Below are 15472 nucleotides of genomic sequence, written 5' to 3' on the forward strand. Positions count from 1 at the left end.
CTAGTCCAGTGTTTAATGTAACTGTAGTCCAGTATTTAATGTAACTGTAGCCCAGTGTTTAATGTAACTCTAGTCCAGTGTTTAATGTAACTGTAGCCCAGTGTTTAATGTAACTGTGTAGCCCAGTGTTTAATGTAACTGTGTTGCCAGTGTTTAATGTAACTGTAGCCCAGTGTTTAATGTAACTGTAGCCCAGTGTTTAATGTAACTGTAGCCCAGTGTTTAATGTAACTGTAGCCCAGTGTTTAATGTAACTGTAGCCCAGTGTTTTAATGTGTATGAATGGTGGTAGATGTACTCTTACTTTAGAAACAACCATTTTATTATAGCACATTATAAGGACAGGTTGCTGTTGTTTTTTTACCCATGAGGCTTTTGAAATACTAAGACAACCAGTACCATATTATCCGGTGGCACAAAACCAGCGCAGTGCACTACTACGGATGTAAACGGCTGCCAGTACACAGTATTACAGCACTGGAGACAGTCCAACATGACGATGTAACTCCTACAGACAGGTCTGCAGTGGTCTTTATTATTCTGCAGTAATCTGATTCCAATTACAGAGGGTCTGTTTATCTAGCTGCATTAAATAGATGAACAAAGGGTCATCTGCCAGTTTTAAAACGTCTTGCAATTTTGTTCCTAATGAACACGACCCAGAGCTGAAAAGAGACGCCTGAACACTACAAGGTAGCCACAGAGTCAGAGATAGCACTCTATAAGTAGGTCAAGAAGTTATTCCTGTAATGTGCCCTTGTGTGAGGACGGGATTTGATTAAATAAATGGAACAGTGAACAGTGATGTGAAACAGAGTGATATTCAGGTTGGTTTGACATTGTGTACATCTTAAAGACTGCAGCAATCTTACAAAACTCATCAGTCTTTTGACATCTGTGTGACTACACTGGGAAATAAAAAAAATGTAAGCATAAAATATAGCGGCTGCCATCAATGGTATTGCTACAGTACTCCGTAAAGCATTGTCCAGCTGGAGTGGAGTGTTTTCTACATTCAAACTTTCTTCTAAAGCTGATTGAACTTCTGGTCAGGTGCTGATTGGTGGGTTGTCCTGCAACCAGACAATGTTATCAACCAAGTCTGACCTGCCGGCGTGCGACTGATGATGTCATTGTTGTGGGTCCTGCTTGCCTGAAGGCCCTCCGGATGGCCCTTGGCCATTTTGCATCAAACTTCTGTGTGTACAAGACTGATGTTCATCTTTGCAGGGCAATTTGTATTCTTGGTGACCTCTTGGTTTGGCGTTACACTGAACAAAACTATAAACGCAACATGCAACAATTTCTAAGATTCTACCGAGTTCCTGTTCATTCAAAGACCTAATCTATGGATGTCACATGACCAGGAATACAGATATGCATCTGTTGGTCATCGAATCCCCGAGCTGACGAGGTACAAATCTGTCGTTCTGCCCCTGATTGTCAATAAGAATTTGTTCTTAACTGAGTTGCCTAGTTAAATAAAGGTTAAATAAATAAATAAATGATCAATGGAAGCAGGATGCACCTGAGCTCAATTTCAAGTCTCATAGCAAAGGGTCTGAATACTTACATAAAAAATAAGGTATTCCTGTTTTTTAATTGTAATACATTTGCAAAAATGTATAAATAACTGTTTTTGCTTTGTCATTATTGGGTATTGTGTGTAGATTGATCTTTTTTTTATTTAATCAATTTTAGAATAAAGCTGTAACGTAACAAAATGTGTGTAAAGTCAAGAGGTCTGAATACTTTCTGAATGCACTATAAATGTGGACATGATAAAACGTGAAAAATATCAGGCATATTGACTTCCCACAAATGCCAAATTTATAGCATTTGGAGACAGTGGCCAGGTAAACAAAACCAAATAACAGAGTTCTACCAGGCTGTATTCAGGAAATAACAGAGTTCTACCAGGCTGTATTTAGGAAATAACAGAGTTCTACCAGGCTGTATTCAGGAAATAACAGAGTTCTACCAGGCTGTATTCAGGAAATAACAGAGTTCTACCAGGCTGTATTAAGGAAATAACAGAGTTCTACCAGGCTGTATTCAGGAAATAACAGAGTTCTACCAGGCTGTATTCAGGAAATAACAGAGTTCTACCAGGCTGTATTAAGGAAATAACAGAGTTCTACCAGGCTGTATTAAGGAAATAACAGAGTTCTACCAGGCTGTATTCAGGAAATAACAGAGTTCTACCAGGCTGTATTCAGGAAATAACAGAGTTCTACCAGGCTGTATTCAGGAAATAACAGAGTTCTACCAGGCTGTATTCAGGAAATAACAGGGTTCTACCAGGCTGTATTAAGGAAATAACAGAGTTCTACCAGGCTGTATTAAGGAAATAAGAGTTCTACCAGGCTGTATTCAGGAAATAACAGAGTTCTACCAGGCTGTATTCAGGAAATAACAGGGTTCTACCAGGCTGTATTAAGGAAATAACAGAGTTCTACCAGGCTGTATTAAGGAAATAACAAAGTTCTACCAGGCTGTATTAAGGAAATAACAGAGTTCTACCAGGCTGTATTAAGGAAATAAGAGTTCTACCAGGCTGTATTAAGGAAATAACAGAGTTCTACCAGGCTGTATTAAGGAAATAACAGAGTTCTACCAGGCTGTATTCAGGAAATAACAGGGTTCTACCAGGCTGTATTAAGGAAATAACAGAGTTCTACCAGGCTGTATTAAGGAAATAACAGAGTTCTACCAGGCTGTATTAAGGAAATAACAGAGTTCTACCAGGCTGTATTCAGGAAATAACAAAGTTCTACCAGGCGGTTGAAAAGCCAAAAGAAGGTCGACACCAGCAATGCTATATTATAATTTCAACAAAATTACAAAAATAACTTTAGGTCTGCTTCAGTGGCTTTTATAGGTAGGTAAAGCGTTGTTAAATAAGGACTGATGTCAAATTATGGTAATTCTATTACTTTTATTTTATTACTATTATAAGCATTATTTTATAGGAGACCAACTATTGATTATTAATTGACCCCATGGATCATAAAATGTGTTTTAACCAATGTATGTTGCCTAATATAGTGTGTTGTCAACAGTTAAATCATTTTCACCAAAATAATTGTATTATTTTTATGTACCCTACACTTAGTCCACCATACTTTAATGAGATATCAACCCCTAGTTGAGCACATTTTTACAAAATGATTGCTTTTTAGCTTTTTTTGCATGTTAACTATTTATTTTCCTATTCCTATTATTCAAGATCTCTACTAACAGAAAGGGTGCAATACTAATCCCTTACCAATGGAATTCCTGCCTTTTAACCTATATCTTTGGTGACTGATCTTGACATTTCTTACATCCCTCTGAGTGGGGAAAAGTTAAAGTGCCACAACACTGAACTGCAGCAACCCAAAAGGATACAAATACTGTAAATTGATGCAGGAGGACTGAGGGAGCTGATCAATGAAGTTCAAGAGAAGAATGATTTTGATCCACTTCTAAATCCATTGTCAAAACAAGCTCTACCAACCTATTAAATGTATTCGGGAACATCTTTCCATTGTAAATGAACAAAAATGGCATCTTAAGAACTTTTTAAATGTTTGTAACCATTATGATAACATTGTGCCACCAGAAGGAGTAGTAACACCAATGATGGTAACACCAATGAAACATTTTAGGTAATTTAAGATTTTCTTAATGGAGGACACAGATGCTCAAATCTAAAGCAATCAACCCTGTCTAAAGTGATATGTGATCTGATTAGCTAATCATTTTCTAAAGTGATATGTGCAATGACATCATAAAAGGGTCTGATTAGCTAATCATTTTCTTTAATATAGACCCCTCTGATAAGTTTACCGCTGGAGGGAATGCTCAAGGTCGTAGTATATCTTTGTAATGACAGATTTTTAAGGCGGTAACACCAATGACATAAAACTTAGGGACATATATTTGTTAAAAAATATATTTTAATATCCTTTTTGGTTTTTATTGATATTTACAATATATGAAATATTTTTGTTTACTTTCTAGCTTTCAAAATAATAGATATCTTTAAATCCCCAAAACATGTCACTACAACTCTACTCATCTCTACAGGGAAAAGCCAATTTGCTAGCACTTTAAACAATGCATAAACATTTTGCAATATAAAGGACTTGCATTATGTTTTATCATTGGTAAATATTTAAATATGTATGATGTGTAACTATTTGTCAAGTGTTTTTCATGGTTGCAAAGGGATGCAAATACCAACCCGTTGCAAGAATGACCCGGACATTAAATATCCATATTCCTACATTTTAGGGGCAGAAACTGGGTAATCATTGGAAACTGTTCAATGAGAAAGTAAAAATATGACTCACCCTGACAACAACTGTTGTATTTACCAGATAGGCATATCCAAACCCTGTAATATGAGGATTTGATTCCAGGGAATAATCCCAAGGAGAACTGGTGGATATTGTACATGGCCTACCAGGGGGAAAACTGAAAACTGTGTAAGAGCGCCCCCTATTGAAAGTCTCGTGGAACCGTGAGGCCATTCAAGTTTACTATCAGTACGAATAAATATATTTGACCTCATTGGCCCATCTCGTCTTTCATTATCACTGATCAAGTGCAGATGAAGGAAAGGAGACAAGGAAACAAACGAAGCGGCTGCAAAACCACCTGGACGAGGAGAGGAAGAGGCTGCAAAACCACCTGGACGAGGAGAGGAAGAGGCTGCAGAACCACCTGGACGAGGAGAGGAAGAGGCTAGAGGCTTATGACTATTGAGATGCAGCCCTAACCTGACCCCAGTCTCTTCCCCGTCTAAATCCAGTCTGGTCTACTACTATACGTGTGATTCCTTACCTGCCACGTTCTGCAGCCGCTTCCTCTCCTCGTCCAGGTGGTTCTGCAGCCGCTTCCTCTCCTCGTCCAGGTGGTTCTGCAGCCGCTTCCTCTCCTCGTCCATGTGGTTCTGCAGCCTCTTCCTCTCCTCGTCCAGGTGGTTCTGCAGCCGCTTCCTCTCCTCGTCCAGGTGGTTCTGCAGCCGCTTCCTCTTCTCATCCAGGTGGTACTGCAGCCTCTTCCTCTCCTCGTCCAGGTGGTTCTGCAGCCTCTTCCTCTCCTCGTCCATGTTGTTCTGCAGCCTCTTCCTCTCCTCGTCCATGTTGTTCTGCAGCCTCTTCCTCTCCTCGTCCAGGTGGTTCTGCAGCCTCTTCCTCTCCTCGTCCAGGTGGTTCTGCAGCCGCTTCCTCACCTCGTCCAGGTGGTTCTGCAGCCGCTTCCTCTCCTCGTCCAGGTGGTTCTGCAGCCGCTTCCTCTCCTCGTCCATGTTGTTCTGCAGCCTCTTCCTCTCCTCGTCCAGGTGGTTCTGCAGCCGCTTCCTCTCCTCGTCCAGGTGGTTCTGCAGCCGCTTCCTCTCCTCGTCCAGGTGGTTCTGCAGCCGCTTCCTCTCCTCGTCCATGTTGTTCTGCAACCTCTTCCTCTCCTCGTCCAGGTGGTTCTGCAGCCGCTTCCTCTTCTCGTCCAGGTGGTACTGCAGCCTCTTCCTCTCCTCGTCCAGGTGGTTCTGCAGCCTCTTCCTCTCCTCGTCCATGTTGTTCTGCAACCTCTTCCTCTCCTCGTCCAGGTGGTTCTGCAGCCTCTTCCTCTCCTCATCCAGGTGGTTCTGCAGCCTCTTCCTCTCCTCGTCCAGGTGGTTCTGCAGCCTCTTCCTCTCCTCGTCCAGGTGGTTCTGCAGCCTCTTCCTCTCCTCGTCCATGTTGTTCTGCATCCTCTTCCTCTCCTCGTCCAGGTGGTTCTGCAGCTCAAAGTACCTGAAGAGAGAGTCCCGGGGCCAGGTGACTTTCTCGTCCTCCTCTTGCTCCTGCATCACCATCAGGTTGTCCTCCACGTACGCCTCCCAGTCTAACAGAGGAAACCAGGGGCCCATTCAAGAGGGCATGAAATAGAAAATGGTTTAAAATGTTTTGCAACGGAAGTCCAGTCTGTTTTATGTTTGCAGCCAGAAGACGATGTACAGGCCACAGGTGTCTTGGTCCAGTTCTGGAACTTTGTGGGTGTTGACAATCAGAGCATATTACTGATCCGTGATGATGAGGATGAAGAGAGTGATGAAGGAGTTGTAGATATCTCTGGGAGACAAGTTGAAAGTTTGTGAAAATGTGTCAAAAAACCTTTTGAAGATGTAACATGAATTTGTCAAATCTGTAAGTTTTGTTCCCTAACAGAAATTGATTCTGACTTGTGGGACTCCAACTTTATCTGTAATGTAATATCACACTGGTTGAATCAACATTGTTTCTACATCAATTCAATGAAATTATTTTGAACCAACGTTTATTAAACGTTGAATTGACGTCTGTGCCCAGTGGGAAGAGATTGCATGCTACTCTTTAAGGCCTTTCAAAATGTAGGAGATTTATGAAAAATGTCATTTTGCACGATAAGCTCAATATCAACTGTTTTAAGCACATTTAAATCCTATTATTTTATCATCACTGAGAATGAGAGAAATACTACTGTTCAATACATCCCAAAAAATCTTTCATAGTAAGAGCAAATATCACACACTTAAAGTTCATATCGTAGACTAGACCCTCGACATTGGAGCGAGTGTAACTCTGGATGACTCCGACCACAGCAAAGATATAAGCAAACACCCGCAGCAGTAACAATATGAAGGTCATGGCCTGTAAACACATCCTTAAAGGAAAAAAACTCCACTCAAAAACGATTTGTTTCATTAGTCCATTGTTGATATAGTCCCAAAATGTTTTTGCATGTCAGCGATCAAGTTTTCAAGATATACTGAACAAAAATATAAACACAACATGCAACAATTTCAAAGATTTTACTGAGTTACAGTTCATATAAGGAAACCAGTCAATTGAAATAAATTCATTAGGCCCTAATCTATGGATTTGACACTACTGGTAATATAGCTATGCATCTGTTAGTCACAGACACCTTCAAGAAACGGGTGTGGATCAGAAAACCAGTCAGTATCTGGTGTGACTGCCATGTGCCTTATGCAGCTTATGCCTGCCCATACCATAACCCCACCGCCACCATGGGGCACTCTGTTCAATTAGTTGACGTCAGCAAACAGCTCGCCCACACGACGCCATACACTCTGTCTCTGGCATCAGCTCTGGTGGACATTCCTGCAGTCAACATGCCAATCGCACGCTTCCTCAAAACTTAAGACATCTGTGGCATTGTGTTTGTGTGACAAAACTGAACATTTTAGAGTGGCCTTTTATTGTCCTCAGCACAAGGTGCACCTGTGTAATGATCATGCTGTTTAATCAGCTTCTTGATATGCCACACCTGTCAGGTGGATGGATTATCTTGGCAAAGGATACATGCTCACTAACAGGGGTGTAAACTCATTTGAGAAAAATAAGCTTTTTGTGCATATGGCAAATTTCTGGGATCTTTTATTTCAGCTCATGAAACATGGGACCAACACTTTACATGTTGCCTTTATATTTTTGTTCAGTGTGTATAACTTTCAAAATACAGAAATACGAAATACAGAAATACAACCCATTTCATTTTTCTAGTCCCAAAATGTTTTGCATGTCAGCAATCAAGTTTTCAATATCGGCAGTATTTCTGTATTTTGACAGTTATATATCTTGAAAACTTGATTGCTGACATGAAAAACATATTGAGACTATAAAAAACAATGGACTAATGAAACAAATACCAAAATATACTTTTTGGGTGGAATTTTCCTTTAAGTAGAATAGAATTGAATAGTCAGAGTTAACTTGAATACTGTAACTGTGATTTGGGCCTGCTAATCTGTATTGGCCAATACCTATCATCTCTGGGTTTTTCAACATTTCTATAATTTCTACCAACTATTTTGTGTCTATCTGTACAGGGGGCTCCCGAGTTGTGTAGCGGTCTAAGGCACTGCATCTCAGTGCTAGAGGCATCATTAGAGACCCTGGTTCCATTCCAGGCTGTACCACAACCAGCTGTGATTGGAAGTCCCATAGAGCTATGCACAACTGGCCCAGCGTCATCCGGGTTAGGGTTTGGCCAGGGTAGGCCATCATTGTAAATAAGAATTTGTTCTTAACTGACTTGCCCTAGTTAAATACATTATTATTTTTAAATACACTGAGTATAACAAAACATTAAGTAAAATCCACTTCAATCAGTGTAGATGAAGGGGAGGAGACAGGTTAAAGAAGAACTTTTAAGCCTTGAGACAATTGAGACGTGTTGTGTATGTGTGCCATTCAGAGGGTGAATGGGCAAGACTAAAGATTTAAGGGCCTTTGAACGGGGTGCCAGGCGCACCGGTTTGTGTCAAGAACTGCAATGCTGTTGGGTTTTTCATGCTCAACAGTTTCCTGTGTGTATCAAGAATGGTCCACCACCAAAAGGACATCCAGCCAACATGACACAACTGTGGGAAGCATTGGAGTCAACATGGGCCAGCATCCCTGTGGAACACTTTCAACACCTTGTAGAGTCCATGTCCTGATGAATTGAGGCTGTTCTGAGGGCAAAAGCCAGAGCAACTCAATATTAGTGATATGTTCCTAATGTTTGGTATACGTACTGTATAGATGTATATATAATAGACACAATATATAAACTCAGCAAAAAAAGAAACATCCTCTCACTGTCAACTGCGTTTATTTCAGAAAACTTAACATGTGTAAATATTTGTATGAACATAACAATATTCAACAAATGAGACATTAACTGAACAAGTTCCACAGACATGTGACTAACAGAAATGGAATAATGTGTCCCTGAACAAAGGGGGGGTCAAAATCAAAAGTAACAGTCAGTATCTGGTGTGGCCATCAGCTGCATTAAGTACTGCAGTGCATCTCCTCCTCATGGACTGCACCAGATTTGCCAGTTCTTGCTGTGAGATGTTACCCCACTCTTCCACCAAGGCACCTGCAAGTTCCCGGACATTTCTGGAGGGAAGGGCCCTAGCCCTCACCCTCCAATCCAACAGGTCCCAGACGTGCTCAATGGGATTGAGATCCGGGCTCTTCGCTGGCCATGGCAGAACACTGACATTCCTGTCTTGCAGGAAATCACGCACAGAACGAGCAGTATGGCTGGTGGCATTGTCATGCTGGAGGGTCATGTCAGGATGAGTCTGCAGGAAGGGTACCACATGAGGGAGGAGGATGTCTTCCCTGTAACGCACATCGTTGAGATTGCCTGCAATGACAACAAGCTCAGTCCGATGATGCAGTGACACAACGCCCCAGACCATGATGAACCCTCCACCTCCAAATCGATCCCGCTCCAGAGTACAGGCCTTGCGAATCTGACCATCATCCCTGGTGAGACAAAACCGCGACTCGTCAGTGTCTAGTCCAGCGACGGTGGGTATATGCCCATAGGCGATGTTGTTGCCGGTGATGTCTGGTGAGGACCTGCCTTACAACAGGCCTACGAGCCCTCGGTCCAGCCTCTCTCAGCCTATTGCTGACAGTCTGAGCACTGATGGAGGGATTGTGCGTTCCTGGTGTAACTCGGGCAGTTGTTGTTGCCATCCTGTGATGTCCGGATATACCGGACCTTTGCAGGTGTTGTTACACATGGTCTGCCACTGCGAGGACGATCAGCTGTCCGTCCTGTCTCCCTGTAGCGCTGTCTTAGGCGTCTCACAGTACGGACATTGCAATTTATTGCCCTGGCCACATCTACAGTCCTCATGCCTCCTTGCAGCATGCCTAAGGCACGTTCACGCAGATGAGCAGGGACACTGGGCATCTTTCTTTTGGTATTTTTCAGAGTCAGTAGAAAGGCCTCTTTAGTGTCCTAAATTTTCATAATTGTTACCTTAATTGCCTACCGTCTGTAAGCTGTTAGTGTCTTAACGACCGTTCCACAGGTGCATGTTCATTAATTGTTTATGGTTCATTGAACAAGCATGGGAAACAGTGTTTAAACCCTTTACAATGAAGATCTGTGAAGTTATTTGGATTTTTACGAATGATCTTTGAACGACAGGGTCCTGAAAAAGTTTGTGGTTTGTATGTATTTATTTATCTGTATCAAGTGGTGTAAAATACTTAAGTACTTGAAAGTACTACTTAAGTTGTTTTTTGGGGTATCTTTACTTTACTATTTATATATTTGACAACCTTTACTTCACTATAGTCCTAAAGAAAATAATGTACTTTTTACTCCATCAATTTTCCCTGACACCCAAAAGTACTCATTACATTTTGAATGCTTAGGACAAGAAAATGGTCCAGTTGACACACTTATCAAGAGAAAATCCCTGGCCACTACTGCCTCTGATCTGGTGGACTCATTAAACACACATGCTTCGTTTGTAAATGGTGGTGGAGTGTGCCCCTGGCTATCCATAAATTTAAAAAACAAGAAAATGATGCTGTCTATTTAGCTTAATATATGGAATTTGAAATGATTTATACTTTCACTTTGATACTTAACTATATTTTAGGAATTACATTTACTTTTGATACTTAAGTATATTTAAAACCAACTACTTTTAGACTTATTAACTAACTTTACTTTATCTCAAGTATGACAATTGGGTACTTTTTCCACCGCTGTGTGTATCTACTGTATCTATTTACCTCACATGCGGTTTACAGTACATTCACAGATAACTCGTTATTTAATTATTTCTTGGTTTGACTCTCAGTAAAAATCAAAGATATTCCAAGTGCTTTTCCAGAAGTATCAGATGTTGTCTACCCACTTCAGGAAGATTTCTACTAAGAGTGCCAGGATGATCCAGTCCAACATGTCCAGAACCAGCTTCTGGATCTCCAGCTTGGGGTCCATGTTGTCAAACACCTCTGGGGTATTAAGAATAGTCGGGTTGCCAGATCTACTTCTAGTCCAGAGAACAACACCCAAGCTAAAGCGAAGACATATCATCTGCAGACCTGGCAAACAGGCTACTGAAAGTTGTGACAAAATACACTGCTCAAAAAAATAAAGGGAACACTTAAACAACACAATGTAACTCTAAGTCAATCACACTTCTGTGAAATCAAACTGTCCACTTAGGAAGCAACACTGATTGACAATACATTTCACATGCTGTTGTGCAAATGGAATAGACAACAGGTTGAAATTATAGGCAATTAGTAAGACACCCCCAATAAAGGAGTGGTTCTGCAGGTGGGGACCACAGACCACTTCTCAGTTCCTATGCTTCCTGGCTGATGTTTTGGTCACTTTTGAATGCTGGCGGTGCTTTCACTCTAGTGGTAGCATGAGACGGAGTCTACAACCCACACAAGTGGCTCAGGTAGTGCAGCTCATCCAGGATGGCACATCAATGCGAGCTGTGGCAAGAAGGTTTGCTGTGTCTGTCAGCGTAGTGTCCAGAGCATGGAGGCGCTACCAGGAGACAAGCCAGTACATCAGGAGACGTAGAGGAGGCCGTAGGAGGGCAACAACCCAGCAGCAGGACCGCAACCTCCGCCTTTGTGCAAGGAGGAGCAGGAGAAGCACTGCCAGAGCCCTGCAAAATGACCTCCAGCAGGCCACGAATGTGCATGTGTCTGCTCAAACGGTCAGAAACAGACTCCATGAGGGTGGTATGAGGGCCCGACGTCCACAGGTGGGGGTTGTGCTTACAGCCCAACACCGTGCAGGACGTTTGGCATTTGCCAGAGAACACCAAGATTGGCAAATTCGCCACTGGCACCCTGTGCTCTTCACAGATGAAAGCAGGTTCACACTGAGCATGTGACAGACGTGACAGTCTGGAGACGCCGTGGAGAACGTTCTGCTGCCTGCAACATCCTTCAGCATGACCGGTTTGGCGGTGGGTCAGTCATGGTGTGGGGTGGCATTTCTTTGGGGGGCCGCACAGCCCTCCATGTGCTCGCCAGAGGTAGCCTGACTGCCATTAGGTACCGACATGAGATCCTCAGACCCCTTGTGAGACCATATGCTGGTGCGGTTGGCCCTGGGTTCCTCCTAATGCAAGACAATGCTAGACCTCATGTGGCTGGAGTGTGTCAGCAGTTCCTGCAAGAGGAAGGCATTGATGCTATGGACTTGCCCGCCCGTTCCCCAGACCTGAATCCAATTGAGCACATCTGGGACATCATGTCTCACTCCATCCACCAACGCCACGTTGCACCACAGACTGTCCAGGAGTTGGCGGATGCTTTAGTCCAGGTCTGGGAGGAGATCCCTCAGGAGACCATCCGCCACCTCATCAGGAGCATGCCCAGGCGTTGTAGGGAGGTCATACAGGCACGTGGAGGCCACACACACTACTGAGCCTCATTTTGACTTGTTTTAAGGACATTACATCAAAGTTGGATCAGCCTGTAGTGTGGTTTTCCACTTTAATTTTGAGTGTGACTCCAAATCCAGACCTCCATGGGTTGATAAATTGGATTTCCATTGATTATTTTTGTGTGATTTTGTTGTCAGCACATTCAACTATGTAAAGAAAAAAGTATTTAATAAGATTATTTCTTTCATTCAGATCTAGGATGTGTTGTTTAAGTGTTCCCTTTATTTTTTTGAGCAGTATATGTTGTAAAAATGAAACTGATTTAGAGAGTGAGATAAATACAGTAAGAATTTTGAAATGCAGGTAGGCATTCAAGCTAGGTCCCGTGTAGCTCAGTTGGTAGAGCATGCCACTTGCAACACCAGGGCTGTGGGTTCGATTCCTACAGGGTACCAGCACCATGCACTCACTACTGTAAGTCGCTCTGGACAAGTGTGTCTACTAAATGTAGTGCAAAAATCTTATGTCGTTGAAAATTCCAGTCAATGTTCATCTGTTTGTTTTTACAAGAACTGCAGATAGACTCGATTTTGGTAATATGCATTACAAAATGTTAACGATTAATTGACATTGAATTGATATGAGGTGAGAGACTTTGATATGTTTTACCTGCTTGTATCTCCAATACAATGGTATTCAGAATGATGAGGATGACAATGATATTCATAAAAATGTTACCTGAAGAATTATGTCAAGGATACCTATGTGTTCAACCTGTGTGTGTGTGCGTGCGTGCGTGTGTGCATGCACGTTGGCACGTTTCCTGTAATTCTATTGGCTACCATAGTATATGTGTATTTAATATAGTGGGCATGCACCCGATGATTGTCAGTTAGTAAATTGATCTCTTGATGGCTTAATGACACAGCACTGCTCGTTTTGTGCCAAAGCTGAAGCGTCCTAACTAACTCATACTAACTAGCTGCTAGGTACTTGTTCACACTGTGCTGTGAGTTATCTGTTACTTATGTAATAAACGGCATCAACAAGTATTCTTTTTTGTGGCATTAATCATGGTGAACCCACACATCAGACAGAAGATTAGCCCCACAATAATATTATACAATATACAGTAAACAGTACAATAGAAAGGAATGTGTGCAAAGCTGAACTACATCTGAAATATTGCTATAAATTATAATGAAAAAAACATTCAACTTGAGTCTCAAGTACATCGCCATTGTAGAATCCCCCCATGACATTTCCAGGTACAACTAAACCCCAAGGCTTTAGTTTTCCAGTCAAGACCGTGGAGAGTTAGTCTTTAGAATCCACTCGTCCCTGGCGATGGCGGTCCATGGTAATACCCCACTGGGGGAGATCTCAAAGCACAGCAGCTGGTGTGTTTCCTTCCCCATTAGATTGGTGTACTTCTTCTCGTCTGTCTGTCTGTCTGTCTGTCTGTCTGTCTGTCTGTCTGTCTGTCTGTCTGTCTGTCTGTCTGTCTGTCTGTCTGTCTGTCTGTCTGTCTGTCTGTCTGTCTGTCTGTCTGTCTGTCTGTCTGTCTGTCTGTCTGTCTGTCTCTCTCTCTCTCTCTCACACACACACACATCCTTGTTATTTAGCATGCAGCTTATAACAGAAGGTTTGAGCTGTTGAGCCTATCAGGTGTAGTGTTTAATCACCTCTAGTATAATAAAAAGCATTGAGCTGGCACACACCTAGAGAAAGTTATTTAGTGTAGAGGTGCTGACTAACAGCGAATAAACTGTAAGCTATTAAAATAAATAAAGAGAGTTGCGCACTCTAGTAAAACACCAAACGTTGGTGTTTTACCCAATAAATTACTGGGATTTTATACATACAGTGTGCAACTCTCTTTAATCACCTCAAGTTAAGATGGCGCCGAAGAGGACGGCTGACATTTTACATGCCCGTAACCAATTGTGCTATTTTGTTCGTTTTTTTTGCGTTGTTTGTAACTTATTTTTTAACTTATTTTGTACATAATTTTGCTGCTACCGTTTTTTATGACCGAAAATAACTTCTGGACATCAGAACTGGGATTACTCAACACGGACTAGAATATGTTTTTTCCTTTAACGAGTCCGACGAGAAAGATATACTGCTCTCCCGGGAACAGGCCCAGATCCACGTCATTTGCGTGAAGAAAAGACGAAGGAAAAAAGGACGCAGATCGGCCTGCCTTTTGAGAATCCATAGGCGAGCGTGTAAACTCCCACTGCCATCAATTCTACTTGCTAACATGCAATCATTGGAAAATAAAATTGATGACCTACGATTACAATTATCATAACAACGGGACATTAAGAACTGTAATATCTTATGTTTCACCGAGTCGTGGCTGAACGACGACACAGATAATATAGAGCTGAAGGGATTTTCAATGCACCGGCAGAACAGATACGCTACGTCTGGTAAGACGAGGGGTGGGGGTGTGTGTCTATTTGTCAATAACAGCAGGTGCGCGATGTCTAATATTAAAGAAGTCTCGAGGTATTGCTCGCCTGAGGTAGAATACCTTATGATAAGCTGTAGACCACACTATCTACCAAGAGAGTTCTCATCTTTATTATTCGTAGCCGTCTATTTACCACCACAGACCGATGCTGGCACTAAGACTGCACTCAACCAACTCTATAAGGCCATAAGCAAACAAGAAAATGCTCACCCAGAAGCGACGCTCCTAGTGGCCGGGGACTTTAATGCGGGCAAACTTAAATCAGTTTTACCACATTTTTACCAGCGTGTCACATGTGCAACCAGAAGGAAAAAAACTCTAGACCACCTTTACTCCACACACAGAGATGCATACAAAGCTCTCCCCCGCCCTCCATTTGGCAAATTTGAACATAATTATTTCCTCCTGATTCCTGCTAACAAGCAAAAACTAAAGCAGGAAGTACCAGTGACTCGCTCAATACAATAGTGGTCAGATGTCGCGGATGCTACGCTACAGGACTGTTTTGCTACTACAGACTGGAATATGTTCCGAGATTCATCCAATTGCATTGAAGAGTATACCACCTCAGTCATCGGCTTCACCAATAAGTGCATCGACGACGTCGTCCCCACAGTGACCGATGTACATATCCCAACCAGAAGCCATGGATTACTGGCAACATCCGCATCAAGCTAAAGGCTAGAGCTGCCACTTTCAACTAATCCGGACGCCTATAAGAAATCCCACTATGCCCTCAGACAAACCATCAAACAAGCAAAGAGTCAATACAGGATTAAGATTGAATCCTACTACAC

The sequence above is a fragment of the Salmo salar genome, chromosome ssa23 (assembly GCF_905237065.1).
Source record: "Salmo salar chromosome ssa23, Ssal_v3.1, whole genome shotgun sequence".
In the NCBI taxonomy this organism is placed as follows: Eukaryota; Metazoa; Chordata; class Actinopteri; order Salmoniformes; family Salmonidae; genus Salmo; species Salmo salar.